We start from the raw sequence: 13,852 nt of genomic DNA on the forward strand, positions 1-13,852 counted from the left end.
TGTTATCAACTTTTATGGCAGGTGAGGCACCACAAAATGCTGAAACCCCCCCCCCCCCTTTTGCAAGAAACGCATGGAGCCTTGTGGCGCAGTAGCTGAACTGCTGTACTGCAGCCCAAACTGCTCACGACCCGGGTTCAGTCCCAGGTTAGCTGGCTCAAAGTTGACTCAGCTGCTATCCTTCCCAGGGTGAATGAATACTCAGCTGGCTGGAAGGGCAATGTGTAGCCTGCATAATTAACTTGTAAACTTCCCCGAGAGTGCTTTAAATGCTATAGTGCAGTATATAAGCAGCACGCTTTGCTTTTCATGGGAGCCCTGCGTTGAGAGCTGCTTTTCACATCCTTTGCATTTTTAAGCCAATGTCTAAAATGTGTGGGAATATCTGCATCAACCCCTACCAGAAGAGGAAAGGGGCTAGCTTGTTTTTTTTTCTTACAGCCATTTTCAGAGCCTGCAGATCTGCATGTCCAAATGGTTGCTTATGTATTTCATTTATATGAAGTTCTTCAGCTACATTTCCAAAGTATTTGTTATCATCTAATAACAGTAAACAAAAGCCTTTCATTAACTTTTCAGAGAATAGGGCAGTTTGACTTTTTTAAACATGCCTCAAGATTATCAGTTCAGTTGTGGGACATTTAGAAGTACTTAAAAAGTTACAGAGAACCAGTGCAGTGTGTAGAGTGATGTCCTAGGACTAAGGAGGCTTGGGTTCAAATCCCTGACCACCCATAGAAACTCACTTAGGGAGGGAGTGACACCAGGAAAACATCTACCTCGAAAACCCTATTAGGTCTATATAAATTAGATATGATTTGATGATATATAAAATAAGGTAAAAAGCTGTTGTATGGTTAAGGTAATTCAAATTGGTTTGGATTCACCATATCAAAATGGTTAATAGGCCTTGCAGACCAGTGAGGTGGTGTTTAACGAGTTTTGTAGTGCTTCCTGTACAATAGAATTTGCAGTTTGAGGATTTTGATTAATTAAGCCAAGTTTAATGAGGTGATGCTAGATATGGATAAGGAACTTGTCACTGGTAAGCAACCTATATCAGTTAGCAGCTTTATTTATTTATTTAGAATATTTGTTACCCTGCCTTTCTCCTTTAAAAGGACACAAGGCAGCATACATTAATAAAATACAATATTTGAAAGTTAAAAATGGTAAGTATTAACATTTTAAAATATTAAATATAAAAATATTTAATATTAAAAATATTTTAAAAGAATCAAACAATCACCGCACTAAAACAGTTGCTAAGATTGGCAAGGTGACTGTGGTTTCTCCTGGACAGAGAGGGTCTGGCCATAGTTATTCATGCCTTTAGAAACCTTCTTGTTGGTGGGGCTGCATTAGAAAATTTCTGAGAAACTTAAGTTGGTATAAGATACAGCAACTGGGCTTCAGTGGAGACTTACAGGATAATGTTTCTATTTCTAGATACAATTCAAAATCCTAAATACAGTGGGGTCTCGACTTACAAACTTAATCCGTATTGGAAGGTGTTTCGTAGGTCGAAAAATTAGTAGGTCGAATCTGCATTTCCCATAGGAATGCATTGAAAACCATTTAATCCGTATCTACTCTTCTCCGTCCATAGAAACTAATGGAAAATTGCTATTCCGCCTTCTGCCACTAGAGGGGGATATTTTTTTCTTTTTTTTCCCTTAGGTCAAGAAAAGTTCAGAAAAGGAGGGGGGAGACAGGGAACAGTTTTAAAAGCACTTTTGAAATCTTTTTTTTCAACGAAGCCAATTTTAAAGCATGTTTTAAAGCATGTTGTGCTGATTTTTTCAGCACAAAGACACACAGGCAGGCTTTTTAGGTGCTGAGCAAGCCTCCCCAAGCCTCTTCAGAGCCAGCCGATCAGCTGTTAGGCGGGCAGAGGGGGGGCAGGAGCGGGGGGGGGGAGCACAAAATGGCTGCCAGGCTCCCTTCTGGGTGTCGGCTTTTATCTGTTTGCTGCTCTTTTTCCTGCAGTTCGGGGGCTACCAAGGCCTGGTAAGTGACTTTCTTTTATTTATTTTTAAGTTTCTGACCTTTTTCCCCTCCAGAAGCCTTTAAGGGGAGGGAGGGGGCACTTTTTTCCTCTTCGTAACTCGAGGGAAGTTCGTATGTTGAGTATGTAATTTCCCTGTCGGGTGGGTTCATAAGTTGGATTGTTCGTAAGTAGGGCCGTTTGTAAGTCGAGATCCCACTGTAGGATTGAAACTCAGTACAGTACCTTAAATACAGAGCTCTGCTAAATTTTTGTCATCAGAGATCCTGCTGATAGTGTTTCAGGAGAATTGGTGATGAGGCAAATAACTTATTGGTAGTGGCATCCTGCATGTGAAATGTCTTCTCCAGGAAGGAACATTGTTTCATTCAGTCTGCAGGGTTTTATCGCTGCTGCTTCATCCTGAACATTGGCTTTTACTGTATTCTCTTTTTCTGGCTTGGGTAACTTAGTGGTTACCTGGAAAATTCTGAAAAAGATCACCATAAGTCAAAATTGACTTGATAACACATGACTATTATTATTACATCTCAATTAAGTTATAAACAATTCTTATGGAAAATTTAAGATTGTATTTAATTATTTCAATAATCAAATAAAGGTAACTTAGCTCTCCTTTCCCATGGCTTCATTGTTCACTGCAATATGTTAAATATAAGATAACAGATATGCATCACAACTAAAAAGAAAGTGAAGAGTATTTGCATTTGATTGATTTTCTTTGTGAAAAGTGTTTCCTGATTCTCTCATCTCCCACAAGATCATACACTGAAGGATGGACAGCAGTGTGTTTACTGTCATCACCATTGGTCTAAACCAGCGATGGGGAACGTATAGCATGCGTGCCACAGCTGGCACACAGAGCCCTCTCTACAGGCACGTGGGCCATAAGTCTCTGGATCACTATCCCACCCCCTGCAGCCAAACCTGAGGAGGCAGCTGCAGCTGCGGTGCTGGCACCATGACAGGCAGTGGGCCAGGATCCGGAGCAGGTGGTGCTGGTGGCAGATCTGGAGTGGGTTCTCAAGGCACCTCCATGCCCGGGATTCCCGCTTCTGCCACCACTTCCACTGCCACTCACTGCCCATTGTTTTTTTCCCAGTTTGGGCACTCAGACCCAAAAAGGTTTGTCGTCACTGGTCTAAGCTATGTACGGTTCAACTAGCTGTGTTATTCTTCTCTAGAGTGGACCGTTGGTCCAGATAGGCGGGATAAAAATCAAATAAATAAATAAATAAATAAAATAGATTATTCCTCCTTCTTCATTATTTCATTTAGGCCATGGATCAGTCAATTCTGTGTTTTGCTTTGTTTCCAAAAAGTTCCTTATGGCCACACTCCACACATGCCAAAGGCAAAAGGTTGGGGCTGTAAATGACATCTCCTTTTAATATTAGCTGATACTTTTAACAATTGTGTTTTCTTACAAGAGGCATTGCTTACAGTGCTCAAAAAAGTGCCACAAAATGCTAGTTAAAGCAATTTCTGGAAGCAACTAGGTGTTACTGATAATACACCTTGGAAGTAACTCACAAATACTAGTTACATTATTTGTTATTTCCAAGCTATGAGTGAGGCCAGAACATCTGTCCTCTCATTATCATAACCATTCACATTATTTCTTTCTCTGTTATGCACACACTTGGATGCTGCTTGAAATTGTGGATCCAGCAGTTTCCGTGCTTCCAAAATGCTTTTCTTTGCTGCCTAGGCATGTAATGTATACAAACAGCAGAGTAACATACAGTGGGGTCTTGACTTAAAAACGGCTCAAGTTAAGAACATTTTGACTTAAGAACTGTTCTCATAGGAAAATACTGACTTGACTTAAGTACTTAGATTTGAGTTAAGAACTAAAAAAACCCATGTGGGAGGCAGGGAAAGTGCAAAATGTGAACTTTCAGTTAACTGTTGGCCAGTGAAAAGGGTGCCTGTCTGCTTCCTCACTCCTCCCAGCGTTTAGAGAGTGGATTGGGAGACAGTCTTCAGACTGCCTGGTACTGTACTGCCTGGACTGTATTTTCCCTGCCTTCCCTGAACCTTTCTTGACCTAAGGGGGGGGAAATCCCCCCTCTAGTGGTCGAAGGCAGAATAGCAGCTTCCCATTAGTTTCTATGGACGGAAAAGAGCAGATACGGATCAAATGGTTTTCAATGCATTCCTATGGAAAATGCAGATTTGACCTGAGAACCTTTTGACTTGAGAACCGCCTTCCAATACGGATTAAGTTCTCAAGTCAAGACCCCACTGTACTCATGTTCCATATCTCACAGAAAGGATTCTCATGTCAGTTTTAATGCTTTCCCTTCTTTCCTTCTCAAACGGATAACACATTACTTTTCTTGTTCTATTGCAAAAACTTCCTTTAAGGGAATCATCACTTTAACTTTTTTTGTTGTTTTCCTGTGATTGGCTCAGGGCAACCTCAGGACACTGTTATTTATTTATTCTTGGGCTGTTGCTACATGACATATCTTAAAATATCCTGATGAAGTGGATGTATCCACATTAAAATATAATAGTGAAGTCTTTAAAGTGCCACGTGTTTTTGTCTTGTTTTGCTTCTTTGGATTTTGCCTGATATGATTAGAATATCCTGTAACTCCATTTGTGAGATGTTTTCTTCTCTGATCTTGGAGAGCCAGATGTCCACGGGAGGAAAATCAAGCAAGAATGGGGCAGGCTAGTTGGGGTGAGGGAGTGCAGAATGGAAGTATAGGTTTCAGGAAAGAAAGATGCAGGTTGGAATTATAATGAAGATTGAATGCAAGGCCAAATAGGGCAAGGTGAAAGAGTGAATTACAAGAAAAATCTGTTGCTACTCCTTTCTTCCCCTTTTTTGGGAAGGATGGAGTAATACATAGTAGTTAGTCATTTTGGAGATGGTCTGTCAAAGTTGTCAATTTAGTGCTGGGCTTTTGTGCAACTAGCTAATTCATCATAATCTCTTCAAAATGGAATTGCCAATAACTTTTTTATATATATTCACATCTTGATAGAAACTGTAGAAATTTGCAAACATAACAGGCCTCTTGAGAAGACAAAACTTGCCAAATTGTAGACAGGTTGAGCTCAGGCACTTTACAGCTTGAAAATGTATCTTCTTGGTTTGGTCAGAAGAGAATGAAATTGTATGAGACACAACATGACAATGCTCCTGCAAAATATTAGAATTGCTTTAGGTGCTTGATGCTCTTGGTGTGAGGGAGATTGGCTTACAGCCGAGTAAGTGGACATGTCCACGAAAGCTCACATTAAAATATAACAACTAGTCTTTGTGGTGCGGTGACATTTTTGTTTTTTTTATTTGTTCTCTTTTTTTTATTTATTTATTTTTGTGTTTACCTATCGTGAAAGAAATTTGGCTCCTGTCCTTTTTTGGACAGCAATTGGTATTCCTGCAAATGCTCTATCTCCTTTGGATGCATATCTTAATGAAACAAGGATATTTGGGTGTTTCAGGGAGGCTAAGAACAATGTTGTATGGAGGCTAGATTATTTTAAGAATCTGGACTCCTAACAGAGTCCTCCAAGCAGAATGGACATAGGTGAGACATCAGACTAAGAGGCATCTGCTCTCTTCAAGAATTAATGGTTACAGGAACAGAAGAAAACTGGCAGTTCCAGTCATGGCAAGGCAGTAGCAATAGTGGGAAATGGCACCAGTGGAGGATTGTCCAGATATAGTGGCAGTGGCACTCAGAATAACGCTTCTTAGATGTGAGAAAAAAGAGGTCAGGACAACGTCCTCTGCCAGAGTGCTATGCCTTTTACCCTGGAAGGTGAAGGGAATCTAGGAAAAACAGGAGGAAAGCTCAAGGACAGCAGGGGAGAAGCCCCATGTTGAAGTGACAGAAAAGTGGGAAAAGAAAAGGAGGGGAAAGAGAAGAGAGAGAAGGATATAAAAGAAATGAAGAAGGTTTATGGGGGTAGCCAAGAGGTGAGAAGAAGTAGAATGAGACAAAAAGAGACTGTTGCTCTGGCTAGCTTGGAACCCATTTACTCTGCCACTGAGGAAGAAGAGAAAGTGGAGAATTTGTTATGTGTAAATAAGTTACCTGTTGAGTTGAAAGTAAATGTTACTGGTTTGAAATAAGAAATTGGTTATAGTCTGTTTAGAAAGACGGCATCAAAAGGGTGTGTGTGAAGATTAATTCTCACATTAGGGCTGCACAAAAAATGATGATAAAACCATTTTCTGAATATATGATACCTAGAAAAGCCTATGATGAGACAGTCCAAAATGAAACAAGAGACAGTGCAGGAAGATGAGACTCCCAAGGTAGAAGGAAATTGGGTTCTTTAATTTATTTTATTTAAAATATTTTACCTGAACTTTCTCCTTGAAAAGAACTCAAGGTAGCTTATATAATTAAAAGACAACTTTAAAAGCTAAAAGCATTAAGTATACAAATATTTAAAAATTAACAAATATTATATTAAAAGCAGCTTTAAAAATCAATACTAAAACACACTTAAAAACAACAAGGCACAACAATCAATTTAAAAATCCCTCTCAGACAGCCATTCACTAAGGGAAAGCCTGTCTGAAGAAAAGGTCTTTGCTTGTGGAATTACAGCAAATATGGGACCATCATGGTCTTCTCTGGGAGGGAGTTCCAGAGTCTGGGAGCAGTGAAAGATAAAGCCCTCTCTCCCTTTCCCCCACCAAGCATGCCTGTCAAGGTGGAGGAACCAAGAGAAACGCCTCCCCTGATTATCTTAACAGCTTTACAGATAAATAACAGCACATTGAATTGTGTTTGGTAATGGCCAGTGGAGCTGCTGTAAACAGGATGGTGGTTATGCGATCCCTGTAACCAGCCCCAGTTAGCAATCTGGCTGCAGTGTTTTGGGCCAGCTTAAGTTTCTGAACGCTTTCCAAAGGGATGTGGGATATACAAATAAGAGATGTGGTTATACTGCAGCTTCCATCAGCCTTAGACCAGTGGTTCTTAACCTTTGTTACTCGAATGCTTTTGAACTGCAACTCCCAGAAACCCCAGTCAGGACAGCTGGTGGTGAAGGCTTCTGGGAGTTGCAGTCCAAAACTCCTGAGTAACCCAAGGTTAAGAACCAGTGCCTTAGACTAATATGGGTAATTGCTATCCCTACTACACTCAGCTTCTGCACACCATCTAGCAGAAGAAATTTTTTTAGGGCTTGGGCATGTTTGTACATTGGACATCATTGTTTTCTGTGTTCTTTGTTGTATAATTGTTTTATTTAAAGGGGGGCAAGAATTAGAATAGTACTTTCTGTTACCAAGTATTTCTGGAGTTCATAATGTATTTTGTGTGAAGCTTGAATATCAGAGTGCTCTGTATAAATGCTATCAAATTCCAAGGACCAAGAATTTTATGCCATTTTCTGTAGGTCTTGGAGAGTGACTCTTAAAGCCTTAGAACATGGGCATACAGATACATGGAAAATGAACAGATATGCTGTTGTAGTGTGCTGTGTGCGATATTTGTATACCACTTTACACTTCAGAAATGTTCTTAAAATATTAAAATATTATTTATCTTTCCATTTCAAACTGCTTCTTGCAGTTGAAATTTACTTAAAGAATCACCTAAGCTCTTTTCACTCTGAATTTTACAAATGTTTGTAGCACAAAGTTTGTTGCCTAAGAGTTTCCAGAGATCATTCCTGTTCCTGCCTATGTCATGACTATTGTTCCAGGAAACTGAGACTATATTTGCAGGTTTCTTCTGCTTCTGAACCCTAGCAGTACTATGAGACTTCCTGCTGTTTGAAAATTTCCTACAGGGGGTTCCAGTCCTGGAACTTTGACAGTACAGAATAGGTGGATCAGAGGTATGGCATGCTGGATCACAGTTCCATCTTTGCTTAGATTTCTGTTTCCTGAATATAGAAAGAGGTGCCCCCAAAGGCATAAATAAATGATCTCATGGTAGGTCTGAAGTTTTAACAATGTACTAAAACTAATCTGGTGAGAAGCATGTTCATTAATTGGTGTTATTTCATGGTTCAGTAGCCACAGATGTTCAAATATGACTAGGTCAGCATTTATGAGTGAGGGAGCTATCATTTCCTTCTTGTCCATAAGTGTGTGCTACTGTTTTTCCACCATGTAGTGAACTCTTTCATTTGTAAGTTCTTAGGTGTACCCAGTTGTATCTCCTTATTTCTTGAATCATTTAACTTTTTAAAAAGTAGTATCCTGTTGCATTGCCCTGTCACTCTTAAATCAAGATACATTGAACATTATTTACCTGAGAATGAACAGAGGAAATCTTTTCACACGTTTTACATTACAGAATGGTGTAGGAACTGAGGTTGCTTACCTGAAATAAAATAACATTATTTTGTCTTCAAATTCATCTTTGGTTCAGTTTTTTGTCAACCAGAGAATTGTCTTATTGGGTTGAAACAATTAAAGTATAAATAAGGAGTCTCCCTGCCACCATTATTACAAGGTGGAATACCATTCTTTCAGAGCCACTATTATTTTCTAGAAATCATGGAGGATGGGTGTAGTGCCAGATCACTGGAGGAAAGCTAATGTTGTCTCTGTCTTCAAAAGAGGACCCTGAAAATTACAGACCATTCAGCCTTGACATCAATCCCAGGGAAAATTATGGAGCAAATTATAAAGGAGTCACTCTGCGAGCACCTTGACAACTATGTGGTAAATAGAAGCCAATATGGAATTGTCAAGAACAAATCCTGCCAAACTAATCTCATTTTTTTCATCATGTAACCTCCCTGATAGATGGTGGGAATGTATAGACATAATGTATCTTGACTCCAGCAAAGGCTTTGACAGGGTGTTCTATTATATTCTAATTACCATACTAACTATTATTTATTTGGCTTTTATACTGCCCATGTAGACAAATCTATTCTAGACGGTTTACAGTCCATAAAAGGCAATAAAATTAGAATCATCAATAAAAAGACTAAAACAAGTCAAAAACAGGGAAAAATTAAGTAGTGGCAGGAGGGGAGGCCTGCCTGAAGAGCCAGGTCTTCCGTTTACTCTTAAAAACTCCCAGTGAGGGAGCCAGGTGGATCTCAGAAGGGAGGAAGTTCCAAAGGTGAGGGGCCAACACTGAGAAGGCCTGGTTTCTAGTTTTTTCCTTCTGGGCCTCTCTCTGAGTTAAGCCCCTCAGCCACCCAGTCTGACTAGAATGAGTGACTTGGGTAGAACTAGGTGGAAGAAGGCACTCTGACAGGTATTGAGGTCCTAAACCTTTTAGGACTTTATATGTGATCATTAGAACATTGAAATCAATGCGGAATCTAATGGGTAACAGGTGGCCAGAGTGGGGGAAATACGATATTTTTTCACCCCAGTTAGTAATCTGGCCACCATGTTCTGGACCATTTGAAGTTTCCACATCAATCTCAAAGGAAGCCCCATGTAGAGTGTATTGCAGTGGTCTAATCTCGAGACTATATGAGCATATGGACAAGTGTGGTGAACGCCCCAACATCAAGATAGGAACGCAGCCGGACAATCTGCCGAAGATGTAAATGGGTGGTGTGGACCACAGACATTACCTGGGATTCCATGGCAAGTGCCAGGTCAAGATAGACCCCCAAGCTGCAGACTACATTCTTTGTAGTGAGAGTTACTCCCCCCAAAGAGAAGGAGCTTCCCAAAGCAATGATGACAGTTGTGGACTGGAAAGAACAACTATCAGGTGAATACACAATTAGTTATAGAATCAACTCAGGGAATGCTTCACAATGGCTACTTCTCAAACTTGGAGGAGATAACAAGCGAGTAGTACAAGGCACTAAATTTTTATTAATGACTTGGATGAGAGTGTGCAAGGAATGTTTATCAGATTTGTGTATGACAAAATTAAGTAGAATAGCCTGGAAAGCAAAAACAAATTTCAGAATTTCTTGATAGGCTTGAGCACGGGGCTGAAAGCAACAGAATGAAATTTAACAGTGGTAAGTTCAAAGCTCTACACCTAGGGAGAAAAAGAACCAAACAACAGTTACAAGATGGGGTATGCTTGGCTCAGTAATACTATGATGGAGAATGTTCTTGGAGTTGTTGTAGACCACAAACTTAATATTAGCCAACAGTCCAACTTGACTGCCACAAACACAACTCTTATTTTAGGTTGCATTAACAAAATCCTATGAGCTACTTGTCTCCCTCTATTTTGCACTGGTTAGGCTTCATCTAGAACACTGATGGCTAACCTTTTTGAGCCCAAGTGCCCAAATGGCAACAAAAAACCAAATTATTTCTTTCGAAGTGCCAACACTACAATTAAATCTGAATACTGATGTTTTTGTTTAGAAAAAACTCATACAGTTGTCTAAATTAATCATCACCTTTTCTCTTCAAAACATAACAAAACTTTGAATGATACAAACACTTTTTTTATTGAAAAATGACCATTAACTCTAGTAAATAGAAACAAATATTAAAGTAATACAAGCCAGGTAATTTATACAAACGTTTAAAATTATTATATGCATGTATTTTTGATAAGGGACACTCAACTTGGCATGCTTTTGCACAACGTGATTTTTTGATGTTGTATGCATGCTGATAATTTGTCAAACTTTGACCCATATGCTGTTAGTTTGAGAGCAACACATGCAGCACCCGGACAAGCCAGATAGTGTGGCTGCTGACCTTGAGCCAGACATCCTGGAGAGTGAAGTCAAGTGGGCCTTAGAAGGCATGGTTAACAACAAGACCAGTGGAGGTGATGGCATTGCAGTTGAACTATTTAAAATCTTAAAAGGTGATGCTGTTAAGGTGCTACATTCAATATGCCAACAAGTTTGGAAGACTCAACAGTGGCCAGATGATTGGAAAAGATCAGTCTACATCTCAATCCCAAAGAAGGGCAGTGTCAAAGAATGCTCCAACTACCGTACAATTGCACTCATTTCACACACTAGCAAGGTTATGCTCAAAATCCTACAAGGTAGGGTTCAGCAGTATGTGGACCGAGAACTCCCAGAAGTACAAGCTGGATTTCGAAGTGGCAGAGGAACTAGAGACCAATTTGCTAACATGCGCTGGATTATGGAGAAAGCCAGAGAGTTCCAGAAAAACATCTGCTTCATTGGCTATGCAAAAGCCTTTGATTGTGTGGACCACAGCAAACTATGGCAAGTTCTTAAAGAAATGAGAGTGCCTGACCACCTTATCCGTCTCCTGAGAAACCTATACATGGGACAGAAAGCAACAGTTAGAACTGGATATGGAACAACTGATTGGTTCAAAATTGGGAAAGGAGTACAACAAGGCTGTATATTGTCCCCCGTCTTATTTAACTTATATGCAGAATACATCATGCAAAAGGCTGGACTGGAGGAATCCCAAAACAGAATTAAGATTGCCGGAAGAAATATCAACAATAGATGATACCACTCTGATGGCAGAAGGTGAGGAGGAATTAAGGAACCTTGTAATGAGGGTGAAAGAGGAGAGCTCAAAAAACATCAAAAAAAACTAAGATCATGGCCACTGGTGTCAGCAAAGCCCCCGAACTCCAAGGAGATACAGGGGTGCCGGAGAATGGAGAGATTCCAAAGTTTAGTTAGTCCTTTAGGAGCTAAGATGAGCCCAAGACTCTCAGCTAGGCCCTGACTAACACTTCTTCCTCATGTCCACCTCCTTTATTAAGAAAAGCAACACACACAGACAAATCCATGAGTTTAAACTCAGGCTAATCTGGGCTCTATATCAGGTAGCAAATACATATGGCCAAATCAGAAAGACTAGTCTGTTCAAGAAACCAATGCATGCAATTCTAAATCATTACTGTTTTATTTTAAAAAGGATGGCTCAGAAAAGAATTCAGATTATTGCAAAGTAATTCAGTTAGGAACATTTTCATAACAAGGCAGACAGATCACCCCCACCACTCCAGCTGGAAAAATAAAATAATTAAAAGCATTCTAAACTAGAATAATGCATAAGCGTAGTCATTCTTACGTTCCTGTGATTCCATAGTCCATGATCCACCAGGAAACGTTAAATTCCAGTTATAATCTAAAAGTTATAATCCATTTTGGGAAAAAGCACATGTCTGTCCTTTCTCAGTCAAACTCCATCTTTTCCCTTCTTCTCCCAACTTCCCTCTTCTTCCCACTTCCTTCTTCTTCCCAGGATGCTTCATAAGGAGCACCCCCTCCTGGGTCTTGTTGTCCCGCCTAACTTTCTCATGGGAGCTTGAGAGTAGTTATCATGTTTTGTGGCAGAATTATTTTGAGTACGAAAGTCTCTGCTCTCTACTTATCTTGGCAACGAGATAACCAGAGAACGAAGCTTCTCTGAAACAGCATGAAAAACTTTCCTACTACAGAGCAGACTTTAAATCAAGATGGAAGCTGTTAAGACAATATTATGACTACAAAACCCATTCTAACATCTCATAAAAACACAGATCATCACAACTGGTCCCATCACCTCCTGGCACATAGAAGGGGAAGATATGGAGGCAATGACAGATTTTATTTTCTTGGGCTCCATGATCACTGCAGATGGTGACAGCAGCCACGAAATTTAAAAAATACCTGCTTCTTGGGAGGAAAGCAATAACAAACCTAGACAGTATCTTAAAAAGCAGAGACATCGCCTTGCAAACAAAGGTACGCATAGTCAATGCTATGTTTTTTCCCAGTAGTGATGTATGGAAGCGGGAGCTAGCCCATAAAGGCGGCTGACCACAGATTAATTGATGCTTTAGAATTGTGGTGCTGGAGGAGACTCTTGAGAGTCCCCTGGACTGCAAGGAGAACAAACCTATCCATTTTGAAGGAAATCAAGCCTGAATGCTCACTGGAAGGACAGATCCTGAAACTGGGGCTCCAAGGGAGATGTCTCCGCATGCCATAGGTTCGCCATCACTGATCTAGAATATGTTGTGCAATTCAGGACACCACATTTTAAGAAGGATACCTTGGTCGCCCTGTATGATGACCTTTGCCGGGAGAGAGACGGGGGAGTGTGACCCTGTTGATATTCTTGGACCTCTCAGTGGCTTTCGACACCATCGACCATGGATCCCTTCTGAATAGGCTGGCTAGGTTGGGAGTGGGGGGTACCGCTTTACGGTGGTTCCACTCATTCCTGGCTGACCATGTCCAGAGGGTGGTGCTGGGGGACAGTTATGTCATGGGGTTCCTCAGGCCTCAATACTGTCCCCCATGCTGTTCAACATCTACATAAAACTGCTGGGATAGGTCATCAGGAGGTTTGGGCTGAGGATTCAGCAATATGCTGACAATACTCAGCTCTACCTCTCGTTTTCCACCAATCCAGGTGAGGCAGTTTCTGTGCTGAACTCGTGTCTGGACCTGATAATGGACTGGATGAGAGTTAATAAATTGAAACTCAATCCAGACAAGATGGAAGTGCTGTTAGTGGGTGATTCGCCGGACAGGCTGGAGGGCCATTTCCCTACCCTGAATGGGGTTACACTCCCCCTAAGGGACAGAGTCCACAGCCTGGGGGTGCTCCTGGACCCCAGTCTAACACTGGGTCCAGGTGGACTCAGTGGCCAGGGGCACCTTCTTTCAGCTGCGGAAATTATACCAGCTACGGCCTTACCTGGATGAGTGGAATCTCATGACAGTTACACATACACTGGTAACATCCAGCATAGGTTACTGCAATGCACTCTACGTGGGGCTGCCTTTGAAGACGGTCCAGCAACTGCAACTGGTCCAGAATCGAGCTGCACTGCTGGTAAGTGGTGCGGCTGCCAGGGAACATATCAAGCCGATTCTGTTTAAGTTACATTGGCTACCAGTTGCTGCCCGGGCCCAATTCAAAGTGCTTGTTTTGACATATAAAGCTCTAAACAGCTTAGGCCTTGGATACCTGAAGGA

General features: G+C 40.9%; 1 protein-coding gene across 2 annotated transcripts in view; it reads left to right on the forward strand.

Moving 5' to 3' along the window:
- Positions 1–13,852, forward strand: part of COL4A1 (collagen type IV alpha 1 chain) — a 389,221-nt gene that overhangs the window by 397 nt on the left and 374,972 nt on the right. The gene's annotated exons all lie outside the window — the stretch shown is intronic.

This window comes from Pogona vitticeps, chromosome 1 (assembly GCF_051106095.1).
Source record: "Pogona vitticeps strain Pit_001003342236 chromosome 1, PviZW2.1, whole genome shotgun sequence".
NCBI classification, from domain to species: Eukaryota; Metazoa; Chordata; class Lepidosauria; order Squamata; family Agamidae; genus Pogona; species Pogona vitticeps.